General features: G+C 40.9%; 1 protein-coding gene across 16 annotated transcripts in view; it reads right to left on the bottom strand.

Annotated features, from left to right (window-relative positions):
- The window catches only part of Mef2c (myocyte enhancer factor 2C), a 162,383-nt gene that overhangs the window by 141,400 nt on the left and 5,508 nt on the right, over positions 1–15,475 (bottom strand). For 14 of the 16 annotated variants that reach the window (XM_087629748.1, XM_087629785.1, XM_087629766.1 and 11 more), the window contains exon 2: positions 5,191–5,282. The gene's annotated coding sequence lies outside the window, so the exon portion shown is untranslated. 16 annotated transcript variants of the gene reach the window in all.

The following is a 15,475-nucleotide window of genomic DNA, read 5'->3' as shown; positions in this document are numbered from 1 at the left end:
CAAACATGAACTGTGCAGTGCACGGGCTCCCATGGCCAGGGCAACTGCTTCTGGTCCCCACCAATTAAACTCTCACAAGCATGCACTTTGGTGAAAGAAGAGGATGCACAAAAGGTGGACTCTGGCAGGCAGCCCTGCTGTAGCTTAAAGTCATTCCAAGGACTAGTGGTTCAGAATCTAAACCCAGGGCAAATCAGTCTTTGGGGGCAACTCATAGGAACATCTTTCCATAGTGAACTAACAGCTAAATTTTAAGACAGCTACTTCAAGGTCACAGAACAGTCTGTGAAATAGTAAAATCCACCAAGATCCACATTCTCCACCCTACTGAACACGCTAATGACGTGAACTAACTTCTTGAAACTTTAAACAAACTGATGTGACAGGAACAGTCAGATGTGATTTCAATAGCAGATGGCAAACCGATGCTACCATCTAAAAAGTTACTTTCAGCCACACACAAGGAAATCGTAGAATCTAAAGAAAAGAATGCACAACAAGCCTTAACTTAAGCCTTCCAGAAAGGAGTTGGATAGACCCGGTGTCTGGAAGAGATCCGTGCAGATTTCAGAGACAATACACAGACTATTTCTATTCTTTTGGTGAAATGTCAGAGGTACTTACATGAAGGAAGACCCGACCAGATTAGTCCTTGGAATATTTTCCTTTCTTAAAAGAGAGGAAGAGAAAGAAAAAAAAATAACAATAATCTTTACTTCGTCCAGCCTTGAAGTACTTCTCCACCTGATTCAAAGCTGCAGGCACGGCGACCCACACAGAACCTTCAAAGTCAATCCAATAGCAGCCCGAAGATGTCTGGGTGTACGCGTGTGCTCAAGTGTCTGTGACTGCGAGGCGAGTGAGCTGAGAGCTGGAGACGAAGTGTGCGTGTGTGCGCACTCGAGGGGGGGGGAAGGGGAGGGCGCGCGCGGGATTGCGCATTCGCGCGCGCACCGAAGCCGCTGGAAGAGGAGGAGAAAGAGGAGGAGGAGGAAGGTGGAGGAAGAGAAGGAGGAGGTGGAAGAGGAGGAGAAAGTGGCTCTCTGTGGCCGGTGGGATTAAAAGTAGCCAGACTTGTCCAGAAAACTGCGTCCAGGAAGGAAGTGACAGGAGACGAATGGGAAAAGGAGAGCAGCTCCCAGCCTTAGATACGTCCTGTGAAAGAGCGGGGGGGGGGGGGTGGGGGGGGGTGGGGGGGAATGTAAGGATACTGGGAGGGGACGCGGGGGCGGCAAGCAAGACTGAGCACACGGGGGTTCTAAGCAGCACGTACGCGCCAGTGCTCCCCCCGTCCCCCAATTCATTTTATTCTTGCCTTTTCCTGGCGCTGCCTTTTCCTTTCCGTTTTTCTATCCCTACCAGCCCAAACCGTTGACTCTCCTCTCGAGCTGGGGAAATCATCAGTTTCACTCTTGCAAAAGGGGGGCGGGACTAGAACCTCGCAGCATTTTAATAAAACAAACATACTGCAGCTCCCTCCTCACCCCTCCAGTCTCAACTAGATTGATAAATTACTCCACTACACTACTTTAATTATGTATATGGTATGCAGAATAAATCACTGAACATCAGTACCTCAATCAAGCACTTTTAAATGATAATTGCATCTTGGTGAATCAATCTTTCCATTCCTGACATTTTGCTAATTTTAGTTTTACGGTGGGGTAATGGCACATGCCATACGCAAACCTAATGACAATTCTTTATTGCATGAAAGGGAAGACAACACGGGGAGCGGCGGCTCCCTGCCTCTCTCCCTGTTGCTAAAGAGGACGCTCGGAGGGGACGCTGGGCTGCTGCGCGCTCGCTCCCCCGGGAGGCTGCAAGGCAGCTAACAGGAAAGTCCTTCTGAAGTCGAGATCTTCCCTCTGACCAATAGGAGCGCGACCCTAAGAGCTGCTCTAGTGACTCCCCCCACCCCCTCCTTTGGATTCGCAGTAGCCACCTCATCCTTGCTCCGGTCCGCGCGCGCCTCCGTTACTCACGCGTAAAAGCCACGATCCAGGATGTCTGCAAGCCTCGATCCCAGCGTGCGCTTCCTGCCCGCCCAGAATGTACAAAGCTTTTGGCCTTGAGAGCCAGGAGGGCTAGGTTAGAACGTGAGCCGAAAGGAACCTCCAATGTTAGTAATAAAATAATTACAAGTTTTTGAAATCTCGACTTTATCCCGGGGCCATTAACTTTCGAGTCAATCTGGACAAATTTACCAAGGGGACAGCTTTCTCGAGAATACCCCCTCCTTCCCTCCAGGGTCTCCTCCACACCTTACTGGACTTTATCCAGGTCATTAGCAAGTAAACCAAAAACAACTTCCCAAATGCATTAGGCTCCCCTGACCGATAGCGGGTGACTTCACTTATCCTGAAGAGTTTCAGCTGCACAGGAAGCAAGAGCAGAGACTGATAAGGATACTTAGGTTAAGGTTTGAGCCTCTAGAATACTTTTCCATAGTAAAAATATAGGTTAACAAAGAATTGATACTTAGGGGAAAAGGTACTAGATATTGGGACCACACCCAAAAAGCTAAAGATTAAATATATCAACTAGTTATACACATCACCCCTATGTCTCCCCAAAATATTGAAAGATTGCATGGCCAGGAGTACTGTAGATCGTGTAAAACATAAAAAAAATTTTTTTTTAATATTATGACTGGAGGAAGAGAAAGTTCACAGAGTACCATAACATAGAGGATACAGTGTAGACAATAGCAGACTAATGAAATATCTAGCTAATTAAAGATACTTCCTCACACACAAAAATAAACTCCTTTCAAAAGTGTATGTTTAACCCAATAACTGGCTGCATTTTTCTGGTAAGTTCTTCAGTACAGCAGCAGAGAACTATTCTAATGCAAAAGGGCACCGTGGTTCAAAAAGCCTCCATCTCATTGTGCTGTTTGAAGTTGGAAGCTCCTGGAGGAGCAGTGGACTTAACATTTAAGCACCCTCCACAGGCTTCCCTTGAAAGCAGAAAGTTGATTTTCCAGGCAAGTTAAACTACATCGGAAGGATCTTCAAACCTCTGGCTCCTTACATGGAGACTATTAATTAGTACTGCGACTTCATTACAGGAAAGCATGACAAACTGTCACAAAGCACAAGCTTTGTGACATAGTAAGTGTTTTGTTCTACTTTTGAAAATTAGTATCTATGCTATACTGTGTTCGCCTCTCTTTCACATAGCAAATGTGACTACCATGGGTTTATAATAAAAACAGAATGGCATCCTCAGAGATACGAGCTCTGAGGCTTAGACATGCCGCATGCTAAGGTATATCTAGATTTGGTGATATAAATTTAGATTACTTTTGAGGTTTACAAAGATCCCCACAGAGCAAGCATTAAGAAGGACCAATGGAGCTTACTGTCATAGCGCTTTAAATTAATGGAATGAACTGTAATGGCCTATGTCACATGACAGAGTAGATATAGCCAATACAGGATAAAATTATGCTCTTGTCGTTAATTATGGAGGATATTTCTACTTACCATAGTACACTTTGGTTTTTATTTATTTTCCTTCGAAAGGAAAATTTTATTTTACCCCTTCAGGTGTCAAAGAATTATTTAATAATAAATACTGTAACAAATCCATATTTATCAACAATACTATAAACACTTAAAAGTATGTTCAGTACAGGTAAGGATGATTTGAAACTTTGGGTCTGGAATGTGTTACAGCTGGCCTTTGAAAAGATAAGTTTTTTTTCCCCTTTGTAATTTAGTTTCTTAATTATATGTGAGCGAAGTTAATATTAGCATCAGTTGCCCTCACATAAACCTCGTAGCTGACATGGAAGGAAAATATAAATAAATAAATAAATAAATAAATAAATAAATAAATAAAATTAATGATAATCCATGAGGTTGTTAATCCAGGGGCCTTTTGTATTTGCCTTTAAACAATGTCAGACCTGCATTATTTGTTTTTGTCACTTTACCCAAACTGGTAATTCTTGTAGCTAACATTACTTGGTGAGCAGCAGAGTATTTTCCTGTGTAGGAAGCAGTTTGCTCTAGGTATGGAGCCACATAGAACTCTCCCTCCAGCTTAGGATTTGTGGTTGTGGATGTGACTCTGGAGCAGAGCACTAACTTCCTTAGCTTATGGTTTGGTGGCCAACATTGAAAACGCCAAGTGTGCCTTACAAATTAGATGAATACTTTCTAGGCCTCAGTTTGCTAGTTTGCATTTACCCAATTTAGTTCTATGCTTGAAAATGAACCTAATTATTATACCCTGTATATCAGTGGGGAGGGAAGCTAAGGATTTAATAAAAAGAAACTTACTTTTAAGAAAAGAGGATGGAGTGATGACTAGAATTGATCTGCCACTAAACCATCTCTCTCTCTCTCTCTCTCTCTCTCTCTCTCTCTCTCTCTCTCTCTCTCCCCTCTCTCTCTCATCACAAATATTCCCTTCATTAATTATTATAAGGGCCTAATGTTAAATATAGATCAACACCAGCTATCCACGCCAAGGATTTATTTCACAATGCATTTAAACACCTACGTTATAGAGACTGAGGTGACTGATTGTCTCAGCTCAAAGCTAACATTCCGATTTCTGTTTTGAGCCATCTTACTTCAGCTTCCTTTCCTCTGCCTCCCTACATTAAAGCAGCAGTCTACGAAAGCCCTATGCACTGGTCTGCCTGCTTTTAAGCCTGGCCCACGCTGGGTGTAGCTCTTGAAGTGAGCTTTAAAAAATTATTTTAAAGTGAGCTGGGGCGGTTGCCACAGCAACCTGCCCTGAGATGAAGAAAGGATATAGATTAATCTACCCCTCAAGATTATTCAAGTGTATAGTATTTGTTCTTCAGCCAGAATACTTTCAACATAAATATAATTGAACATGAAAATTTAGAGGAAAAAAAAACCTGAGAAACATGGTAAGATTCAAATTCCACAACATAAAAGATGTTTTAACCTCTTTGTAGTCCTGTGAAGATGCACAGGGACACCCAGGAAACAGCTTAATTACAGTAGACACTTGCAAAGGTGGGCCGCGAAAGGTGCTAGGAGCTTTAAGCAACATACCACAGCGCTCCTCAGATTATGAGGAAGTGAATGACCATTTAACGGTGTCACTGTCACAGATGTCAACATTTGGAATACTTCGAGACAAAGAGACCGGTGGCTCTCCTTTCATGGTAAGTTTGTGGTAGATGATAGATGTGACACTCACCTTCTACACTTTACTGCTGCAGCCATTGGCCTTCCATGATTCACTTCATCTCTCCAGAGGTTACTTCACAGTTTCCAAGGCTTTTTTGGCACCTTAAAAAATGTGTAAGTATATAAAAAAAAGTAGTTATTTTCTTTAAAGCTGACATTAAAGTAGATGTGGTTCAAAACTTCTAAGGTAACCACACTTATCATTTTAAAACCCAAATAGTGGTCAATTGTAACAGTGACTCTGCCTTTAAATAGTGCACAGTTCCACATCTCACAGACTCACTCAGTACAGCTTGTCCCAAGCTGATCATACAGCATGCACACTGAATTGCTAAAGCATCTGTACTGTACAACGGATTTGTTTTTTATATCTGAATTAGAATTACAAGGAGAAAAGTAAAAAATTCATCATTTCTCATGCTAGTGAAATTTGTCAAACAGGGAGATATTTGTAATAGTATCCAAATAATAATTTGTAATAATGCCTAAACATTTTCCGTAAAAGACTCATTTTATACATTGTTTAAAGGCCCACTTAAAATACTTTGGGATTAATGATGTGGCCTCACTAGTGTTTATGAATTCTATTAGGAACTATACCTTATCTTTCCAAGCAGTCTTTAGCTGTGTGGAGCACACAAGCACGCCTGAGTTCTAATCTCTGTCTCAGGCTAGGTTTCTGTGACTTTAGTACACAAATGAATCTTTCCTTGGCTTTAAAATGGAACCAATCCCCCACCCACCCTCCAAGGCACAGCCATGGCCCAGCAGAACAAGGGCCAATATCAGTTTCCCCATTTGTCTTAGCAGGACTTTTCTTAGTGAGGAGTCATTTAGAAAACCTGTTCGTCTGGGTACATATGGTAAATTTGTAATTATACTGTGTCAGTGTCAGAGAAATGAAGGATCTGGGCAGCATTGTTTTAGGGGTAGGGTAATTGAAGTTATATCCTTCAAGCTCAGGCCCACTAGGCCCAAATCTCAACTTGGTCTGCTAGTCAGACCCAAGTTTTCTGAGCTATCCCCTTTCCCTCAGTTCTTGTTTGGCTTTAATGTATGTTAACAAGCTGGAATCATGATACATCTTCCAGGATCTCTTACCCTTCCTCTTCATGAAATAAAGTCTGAAATTATGTTTTAACCCCTCCCCCCCAAATTCTTCTCTTCAAAGTATGATACATTTGTTCTTCTTTCCTTCTATCAGTAAGTCCAAATAAAACTTGATTGGTAATTTACTTATTAGTATGTGGCTGACTCGAAAGCATCTATGGGGACAGCTAAATTTAATGGGACTTTACATCTCCTCTCCCCATTGTTAAATGCTTATTGAAACACTGGTTCTACTCCATTTCTTGAAATATCACAGGAGACCTGCAATTTAAGGCGTCGATTTCCCCCTTTTAACCCTTTCTTCTAGAGACCTTACTGGGTCTGTGCTCTCTTCATTTTAAAAGATCTCAACGAGGGGCTGCGGTGGAAGTTTGGGGTTAAATTTTTTTCTTCTGGCATTTTGGTACCCACTTCTTTGTTTGGGAAGCAGAGGGGCTGGGATTCAGTCCGCAGGGCCCCTTAAAGAGCAGACAAGGGACGCCTCTGGTTTCAGCAGCTCACTCGGCTGAGTTATTGATTGCAGGCAGAAGCAATCCCTCTGGCTGATTTGTGTTGAAAGCTGACCCGCTGGCTGGGCGGACTGGAGAGGCGCAACGGCCGCAACGCCACCCAATTACTGCTGGTCCTCCCCTCCGACAAGGCTCTCCCCTCCTATCTGCTCTTCTGCGCGGGTCGCTACTTCCTCCCACCCACTTTTCTCCGGGCAACCGAGCTGAGGGGGTGGGGACTCTTTCCCCGGCTAGTTTCTAGAGCTCCCAGTCTGTGTGTGTGTGTGTGTGTGTGTGTGTGTGTGTGTGTGTGTGTGTGTGTGTGTGTGTGTGTGTGTGTGTGTGTGTGTTGGGGGGGGGGGACGTTGCATGTGCCACGTGAATGAACCTCGGGATGGGCGGAGGAGACCAGGCCCTGCGACAGACCTACGGGGCCTGGGTGCGCAGAGGGTTGGGCATGCTGTCTGCCGCGGGACAGGAAAGGGTGTGCCGGCTTTCGGCTGGCGAGGAGGAGGAGATGTCTTGGCTTGAGGGGAAAGAGACCGGGGCTGTGCTGATAAAGATGATAAAGCGAGATGGGCTCCAGGGAATGGAGGAGGGCGCCAAAGGCAGTGGGTGTGCTTTGGAAACGCGCGGTGGCGGCGCCGGTGGAGTTTCTAGGCAGGTCGGGATTTTAGGTCCCCAAGAACATTTCATCCCAGGAACTGGAGATGAGCTCTGAACAATCTCCATAAACACCGGGGGTCCGGAAAAGGAACCCACCATCTACCCACTGCACACAAAGTGCTGGCCAGAGGTCTGCATTTCTGGCTACCTGGTGCGTTCCAAGCACTTTGAAATCAGGAAGAAAAAAAGAGCTTCCGGCAGGTCCAGCCTCCCTGTCCTATAGCATCAGCATTTGTAACAAATGTAATAGACTAATAGGAAAGGATCATGGCCCCAAATTAGCTTTAAACCCTAATTAAGCACCTGGGTTCTTCAGAAGTATTTTTAAAAACTAAAAGCCAACCACTAACTCTGGCAGATGAGTTAACTCTTTGAATATATGCAGGCCTTGGTAAGGTAAAGGTCACAAAGTAGAAAGAGAACTGGGGTGCTAAGGAAATTTCACACCAAACCCAAATAAGAAAACTTCCTTTCCTCTTGCACAACTTTCTTTTGTTACCACTTGGAAACTGTTGGGATAGTCTGAAAATATGCGGAATCGTGTGATGTTCTTTGCTTGTCTACGGTGCTGTACCAAAGACAGCAAGTGTGGTAGAGAGGCTACATCAATGGTTTTAGAGCACAGGGCTCTACACCTCACACTCAAAAGTGTGTGTGCCCTACAAACAGGATAGAGGCTGGACTAGCACGTGGAGTTTCAAGTTAATTAAAACTAAAAAGAAAATGCATTCCTTCGATCACATTGTCCATATTTTAACTGCTAAGTAGGCCTGTGTGGCTAGTGGGACCTTTGAGGTAGGGAGACATTAAACATACCTTTTATTACATAGAATCATACTGGAGAGTACGTGAGTAAAGTTTTAAGCGCAAATATTTGCTTATGTTATGTTGCTGCAGCCAGATTACTAAGATAGCCCGCATTTCTATGGCACTACACTGCAACCCATTGGCAGCAGCGTAAAAAGTTTTCAAAGTCTGAATTTTAGTGTCTTGCACTCTGAGAAAGATACTGAGAAACACCCAGTGCATGCCCTTTTCTGTTGCTTTTAAATAAGGAAGGCAGGTCAAATGCAGAAGGCCTAAGTGATGAACCTCTGTAAATTTGGAAAGAAGCTTAAATCCTCTGGTGGGTCCAGTATCTCTTCTATTGACCAGGGTATCTTGGCTGGCTTGGCTAGGCAAACTGACTGCACAAGAAGGTATCTTGACAGATTTTAAATAGAATTATATTTTTCTTTCTACCAGAGAGAATGCCTCTGAGCATTAACCCCAGAGAAAATTCCATTTAATAAAGAACGAGATGCATGAGAAATACTACTGTCTCCCAACTTAACCTGCATGATTGATAGTATCAGGCAGCCATGCAATGCTCTTGCAAAGAGAACAGCTGAGATATAATACTATGTTTACTTGTACTTAAAACTTATAAAGACCTAGCATCGTGCTTTTAAAAGCAATAAGAAGCAATAGTAAAGTAAAAGAAAAAGGTGTTAATCTGAGGTGAGACTTGCTAGCCTCATATTTGATAAAATATCTAATTCACTGACTTCACGAGGGAGGGATTTGCTCAGAAATGTTAATAATGTAAACAGAATGAAATTACAACTGATACTATGTAAGACGAGTAATAAACAGCCAGTGCTCTCAGATTTTAGATTGAGCATTAACTTTGGGACGTCAGTAGATTGCTAGGGGATTCACATTTGCTGCACTTGTTCTTTACGATTTTCATTGTTAGTCGATGGTAATGTGGATATTAATTCTGCCCATTTATGGTACATTTATGGTAGTTAATCCTTAATAAAAACGATCTCCGTTCACATCAGCATATTCATAGATAAAAATAATAATAACATGATAATTCTTTTGAACATTGGACTGATCCACACTTGAGTGATTATGTGTTTCTCCAGTCAGTTTACCATTTGCTCATGTTTGAGAGGATTCTTGTCCTACTTCCTGAAATCTAAAATGCTACATGAACGTGCCTCAGTTCTCTGCAGACCAGGGCCTCAGCTTTTCCACGGCTGACAGAGGAAAAGGCCAATGGGACTCTGAAGAGAATATAGCCAAAGGACAACTGAGAGGACACGGGGTAACCGATGGCTGGCATCCTGAAATTCTTGGAGACTCGGTTTCCTCAGGTGTGACGTGGGCTCTACTGTGATGTCATCCATGCTTTGCTACAAGGAAGGAATGAGCTGCTCGACAAGGGACAGGGCTGAGAAGACAAACTGCAGTGAGTCTGTGAGAACAAGTCCTTACTCATTCCCACAGTGACTGTCATAGAAAAAGAAATGGGTCACCAGACTTGAAGATTGATTCAGGATGAGAACAGGTCCAGAATTTTACCTTTGAAGAAGTGGAAATCTCTTAAAATTCTGTGTTTTACTGGGTCAGTTGACTTTTTCACAGGTGTGTCGTTTCCAGGCTACTTTTAGCTCTCAGGGTGGCTGCCTTCTGCTTGTTAGCTGCCTGGTTGCTGAAAAGGCACCAGACACTCCAAGTCCATCCTCTTTTCACCCCAGTTGACCTTTGGAATGCAGTTGTCGGCCAAGAAGACATTGATATGCCCAGTCTCCTGTTAGCAGATTCCTTAGGGCAGTGGCTGCTCAGATAGTCTCCTGATGTCATTGCAGATGTCTGATGGCCATCTATGGCAACTAGACTGGGCCCAGGCCTCCTGGGAAGGGGGGACTTGTGGAATGCCTAATGGAGCATTCCGTTCAAGAGGGATCTAGGGGCAGAGCTCTGTTCTGATGCCTGTGTGGTAGATATCACTTCTGCATTGTGCTATACAATATGAAAAACATGGTCACTCTGGACTGTTACTAATGTCTGGAATGGGATACTCATTTGTCAATTGGTATAAGTATACATTACAGAAAAAAAAACAGAATAATGACATTAAAGACTTTTTATGTAGTGTTGATGGTAACATTATTTATTAAGACAAAAGGAGTCTAGAAAGAAGAGGATAGAATGATAAAATTAACAGTGTTCCTTCTGTCGATGTAATTTTCAATGATTGCTGTTGTATTTATAAATGAGAATTTATTATTTTAAAATATCTTATTTATAACTTAAAAATTTAGGTTAAGCAGAGTAATTGAAGCAACTTAAATTATTTGTTAAGATGGAATGAAATGGACAAAATAATGCGTCCAATATGTGATAATTCTACGTGGGCTTGAAGTAAGTATGTATGCTAATATTCTCACTTCATAGGAAGAAGGACATTTTCATTGTTTTGGATGAAAGTTTCCTACATTTTTTAGAATAGGGGTATAATGAAAACTAAAATGCAAACAATACAGAGAAAATAAATGTAAATCAGTAGCTAAAAGCAGTCTGCTTGTCGACTTCTTTGAGTCAAAGACTCAAACCAATGAACTTGACTGCCTTTGCTATATTTATATGAGTCTTTCAAGTCAATAGTATTTATAATCTAAGTGTAATACTTGAGATACATATGCAAAAATAATTTAATATTTTTAGTAAGCATATAAAAGTAAGTATGTTCAAAATACTTCTCATTTCACGACCACTTGCTACATTTAAGATTATACCAATTACTCTATAACTGTTATTACTTTCATCCAGGCTACAGCCTCTTAGAGGGTTTTTATTTAATAATAAAATCTCTATTCGATATATTTTAAGAATGAAAGTGTAGAGTGAAGACTTACTCTGCTCAGATAGCCCATAAATGTCAAAGGACAGGAAACCAGATTTATTCATTTCCAAAGCTCTGTTCTTCGTTATGATACTTTTTTACAATCAAATTCAACAGGAATTGATATAATCACACAACTGGAATAAACATCAGAAAAATACATCCTACTTGCAGGGTAGCTCCTTCCTAGTGGCTACTCCCCGGCACTAGCCACTCGCAGATGTTTTTGCTTGACTGTCTTAGAAGAAGCCTGACAATTTTGCCGCGCATTCTTAAGAAGCATCTCCATGCTGAGTAATCAGTATTGTTACTGCTGATTGTTTTTGCTTTTGTTAAAAGTAAATCCAAAGCACATGCAGTAAACAATGTGAAAACTAAGATCTGATTATAAAGCCTCAAGTGTTTGATATTTGGACAATAAGCAGACGTGGAAGCAAAGATAGAAAAGCACAATTTTGAGCTTCTTTCTGGAAGGAAGGTAAAGCCTTTGAAGACCAAGTTTTGATGTAGAGCATTGGCGAAGTCTGGAAGTCAGTGCTCCTAATCCGTAGGGATATATTATGGCAGAGAGTCAAAGGTTAACCCAACACGATATTAGAACCCAGGTTCTCGGAGAAGATAGGCCTACCCTCAACAGTTTGCTGGATGAAGGATGTGAAATTTTACTTTTGCCCAGCCTATAGAAAATGTCCAGTATAGTATTCTACTTTTTTATTTCACTTTCAACTATCTCTCATGCCCCTGAGAAATATATCATTACCAGGTACTAAATGATATTTAAAATCATGTATTCTTTTCTCTCAGGTTTTGTACTTCAACCATGTCATTTTATGATCAAGTATTTGATATTTAAAATAAAATATATTTGTGCTAGTATATTGATTAAATCAGTATACTAATTTAATACTAGTAAATTGATTAATTGATTAAATTAATATATTATACTATGATAATTCACATTTATGGGTGGTAATTTATATTAGCCTTGTCAGTGTTCTGGAGAATATAATTTTCAGAGAAAATTTTCTTTTGTATTCATACCAGATTTTACCAGATACATGAATGTGAGGATATGCTTGCCTAGAGTAAGGATCTGATTGTATATTTAGATTGTCTCAGAAATTTAAGGAGTCTGAACATAAGTGCATAGAATGAATCACTTTCCACAAATCAAAGTTTTCTGACTCCTATGGAATCAGAGACCTCACCTGTGTCCCAGTAGCCATGTGACGTCAGCGGGATTTGTTCGGCAGCCGTGTGACGTCACCAAGGCTTGTCCACTTATACCCTTCCCTTCACCCACGTTCAACTCGCCCTTCTTTCACCTTGGCATGCTCAACTCACCCAGCAGCAATTTTAAAATCAATAACAGCTCCGTTGTGAGTGCCTCTACTTCCTCTCGCCTTCTACTGATGTGACTTACAAGGTCCTTTCATCCCCCAGCAGCCGGGTAAACAGCAGAATTCCCGTGGATAATATTTTATCAGAATCTGCTGCTTCCACTGCCTTATCCATACCGTACTATCAAAGTATTGCCTCTTTAAGTGAATATTTTTAAACTTTTAAGAGGAAAAAAAGTTTATAATGCAAAGGGTCTCGAGCAGTCCATAAATTTCCTGCTGTGTTTCTAAAGGGCTTTTACCGCCTCAAGTCCATTCCATTGCCTGCCACATAACAGTACACACGGAAGTAAGTGCAAATGCACAGGAAGGCTGGCTCTGACTTGAGGGAAAAAAAATTATTGCTTCTGAAAAGATTGGGTTGGAAGCTGAGCTCTCTGCCAGCTCCTTGAAAATCCACGTGCATGCCCTCCTGATAAATTCCCATTTCTTTTGCTTTTTTACCGTTTTTTTCTCTTTGCACACAAGTGACGTATCAACTAAATAAAAATATGCATGTCCTTTGTGTTATAGCTTCCGTGCTATCATTTAGTGAATATATACTCCCTTATATTAAAAGTCATTAGGTGTAAAATTATAAATTACTCAGTAGTGTCTTGAAGGGAGTTGAAGAACTGTCTGTAATAAGCACTTTTCTTGAAAGGAGGGCACACTATGTGGGTGTGTTGTAGGATCAGAGGGCAGTGTTTGCTACACTTTATCCCAATCCCTATCTCCTCTATAAAGATCACAAATGGAAGTCTTTTTGTTAAAATAAAATAGAAATAAAATAAAAATTAACAAAACATCCCCCAACTTCGTGTGGCCATATAAGAAGTGACGGAAGCAATCTTTACCAGACAAGTGGGTTTGTAGTATTAGTCATCTTTCTGAAGAGATTTGGAAAGAAGACAGCTTGTCTTGTGTCTGAGATTCTGAGCACGACGTGAGAAACTTTTTGCACCAATGTTTTTTGTTTCCCTTGACCTCTTTAGCAATAGTCACCTACAATTTCTGTCTTTTCTCTTGTCTCTTCTCTTTCCTTTCCTTCTCCACTTTGTCCCTTCTATTCTTTTTACTTCATCCTTCATTTTCAGTTATAAATTTCTTCTCAGTTGTCAATACAGCAAAGGTCCTTTCGTATTAATGACTAATTGTCACTTCTGTGTAAAATTATTTTTATTTTAGAACTGTGGGATACTTCTATTCATATTTTTCCAGTGTTTTAAAACTACCACAAAATAAATTGCCCCAACAAGGATCTTAACCTGAAAATATGGTCATATAATTTATATAATATTTTTCTTACTCATAGCTATAGTGATGATTCATGATGCACAAAATGGTGTTTGTTTCATTTATTATCTGTGAAGGATTTATATTTACCATCCACATGTTCCTAACTCAGCCTCACCTCTCTGTAAGGGTCTAGTCTGTGTAGCTTATGGCCATAAGACAGCTCATCCAGAGGAGAGTTAAGCCTACGGCTTCTCCAGAGAGGCAGTGATTGAGCATTCTATTGGTTACTGAAAGCACGCATCCATTCTTAGAGTAATCACTGTCTGTCATATTTTCCTAAAATACCTTTCCCGAAGAGTTAGTTGAAGCCATTTTGTCATACTTAAAACTATATTATTTAGTGTCTAAAACAAGTATAAGACTTGAATAACATCAAGACTTTGCCCATTTTGGTGGGGGGATATTTATCATTTGCCAATTAAAATAAAAAGATGAATGAATTACAAAAGCACTACAGTATTCAATATACTGGACAATGGCTAAAAGCAAAAGGAACATTTCTAGCTGTAGCCATATGTTGCTGATGGCCTCTCAGGAGATGGGCTCACAGTACATGGATTTTGTAACTCTTTGGACCCTGAGAACTGATCCTGAACTGAGAAGGTTTGAGAGGATAATGGTGAGCACGGGTGACCGTCCTCAGAATCAGCAAGGGTTAAAACCTGACTGTCTGAATCGCTCCTTGTCCATATACCCACCATGTCAGAAAGATGTACTTCAAAATTTATTTAATTTCTCAAACAACAACAAATAAACAAACCAAAAGAACAAAACTAAAAACAAATTTGAGAGAGTCTCGTTGTGTAGTCATGGCTGGCTTGTAACTTGCTATGCACAGATTGTTCTCATACTTGTAGAGCTCTGCCTCAGCCGTCAGTGTTCTGAGTGCAACCGGGAACTACTATGCATGGCTTAGGCATCTTCATTTTAAAAGGCTCCGCAGAAATCAGGTATGATGGCCTTTGTCTATAATCCAAGCAGTTGGAAGGCTGAGGCATGAGTATTGCCTGGTGTTTGAGGCCAGCCTGGATTGCATTGGAAGATCCTTTCTCAACAAGACAGGAAAAATGGAAGAAAGGAAGGGCTAGAGGAAGGGAGGGAAAAGACTCAGTAGATATTCACTTACATTTTATTGTATGCTTTTGCTTTCTGGTAAGAGTAATATAAGATCTGTGAAGTCCTTCAAATGCTAGAACCCTTCCTTCTCTCTGTTACTTTTTTTTTTCTTTCAAGAAATCCCAACAAGTGTATGATCTCCTTTTAACATAGAAAGGATGATGGTTCAAGATAAAAAGAATTGTTCCAAGATCCACTTTTGTTCAGGCTGTGCACAAACAAAAAGACACTACACATAACATTCTCATTGAAGAGTGTTCATTAAAAAGCTGATTAAGTAACATGGGGGCCTTATGTTCTGACTTTTATATGTATTATTTTTATTTTCTGAAATAAAATTACTTCCTTTTTTCTCTTCCTTTTTTCCCCTTCAACTCTTCTATGGACTCTCTTGCTCTCTCTGTATTTCATGGCTTCTTTTTCTTTAATTATTGTTGCATGACTACACACATGTACACACACACACACACACACACACACACACACACACACACACCACTGCCTTTCTAAACATAACCTGCCTCGGTCTATAAGATGTGACTTGTGTCTCAGGGATGACCT

The sequence above is a fragment of the Rattus norvegicus genome, chromosome 2 (genome assembly GCF_021556685.1).
Source record: "Rattus norvegicus strain SHRSP/BbbUtx chromosome 2, alternate assembly SHRSP_T2T, whole genome shotgun sequence".
Taxonomy (NCBI): Eukaryota; Metazoa; Chordata; class Mammalia; order Rodentia; family Muridae; genus Rattus; species Rattus norvegicus.
This window is presented reverse-complemented; position numbering and strand designations above follow the sequence as displayed.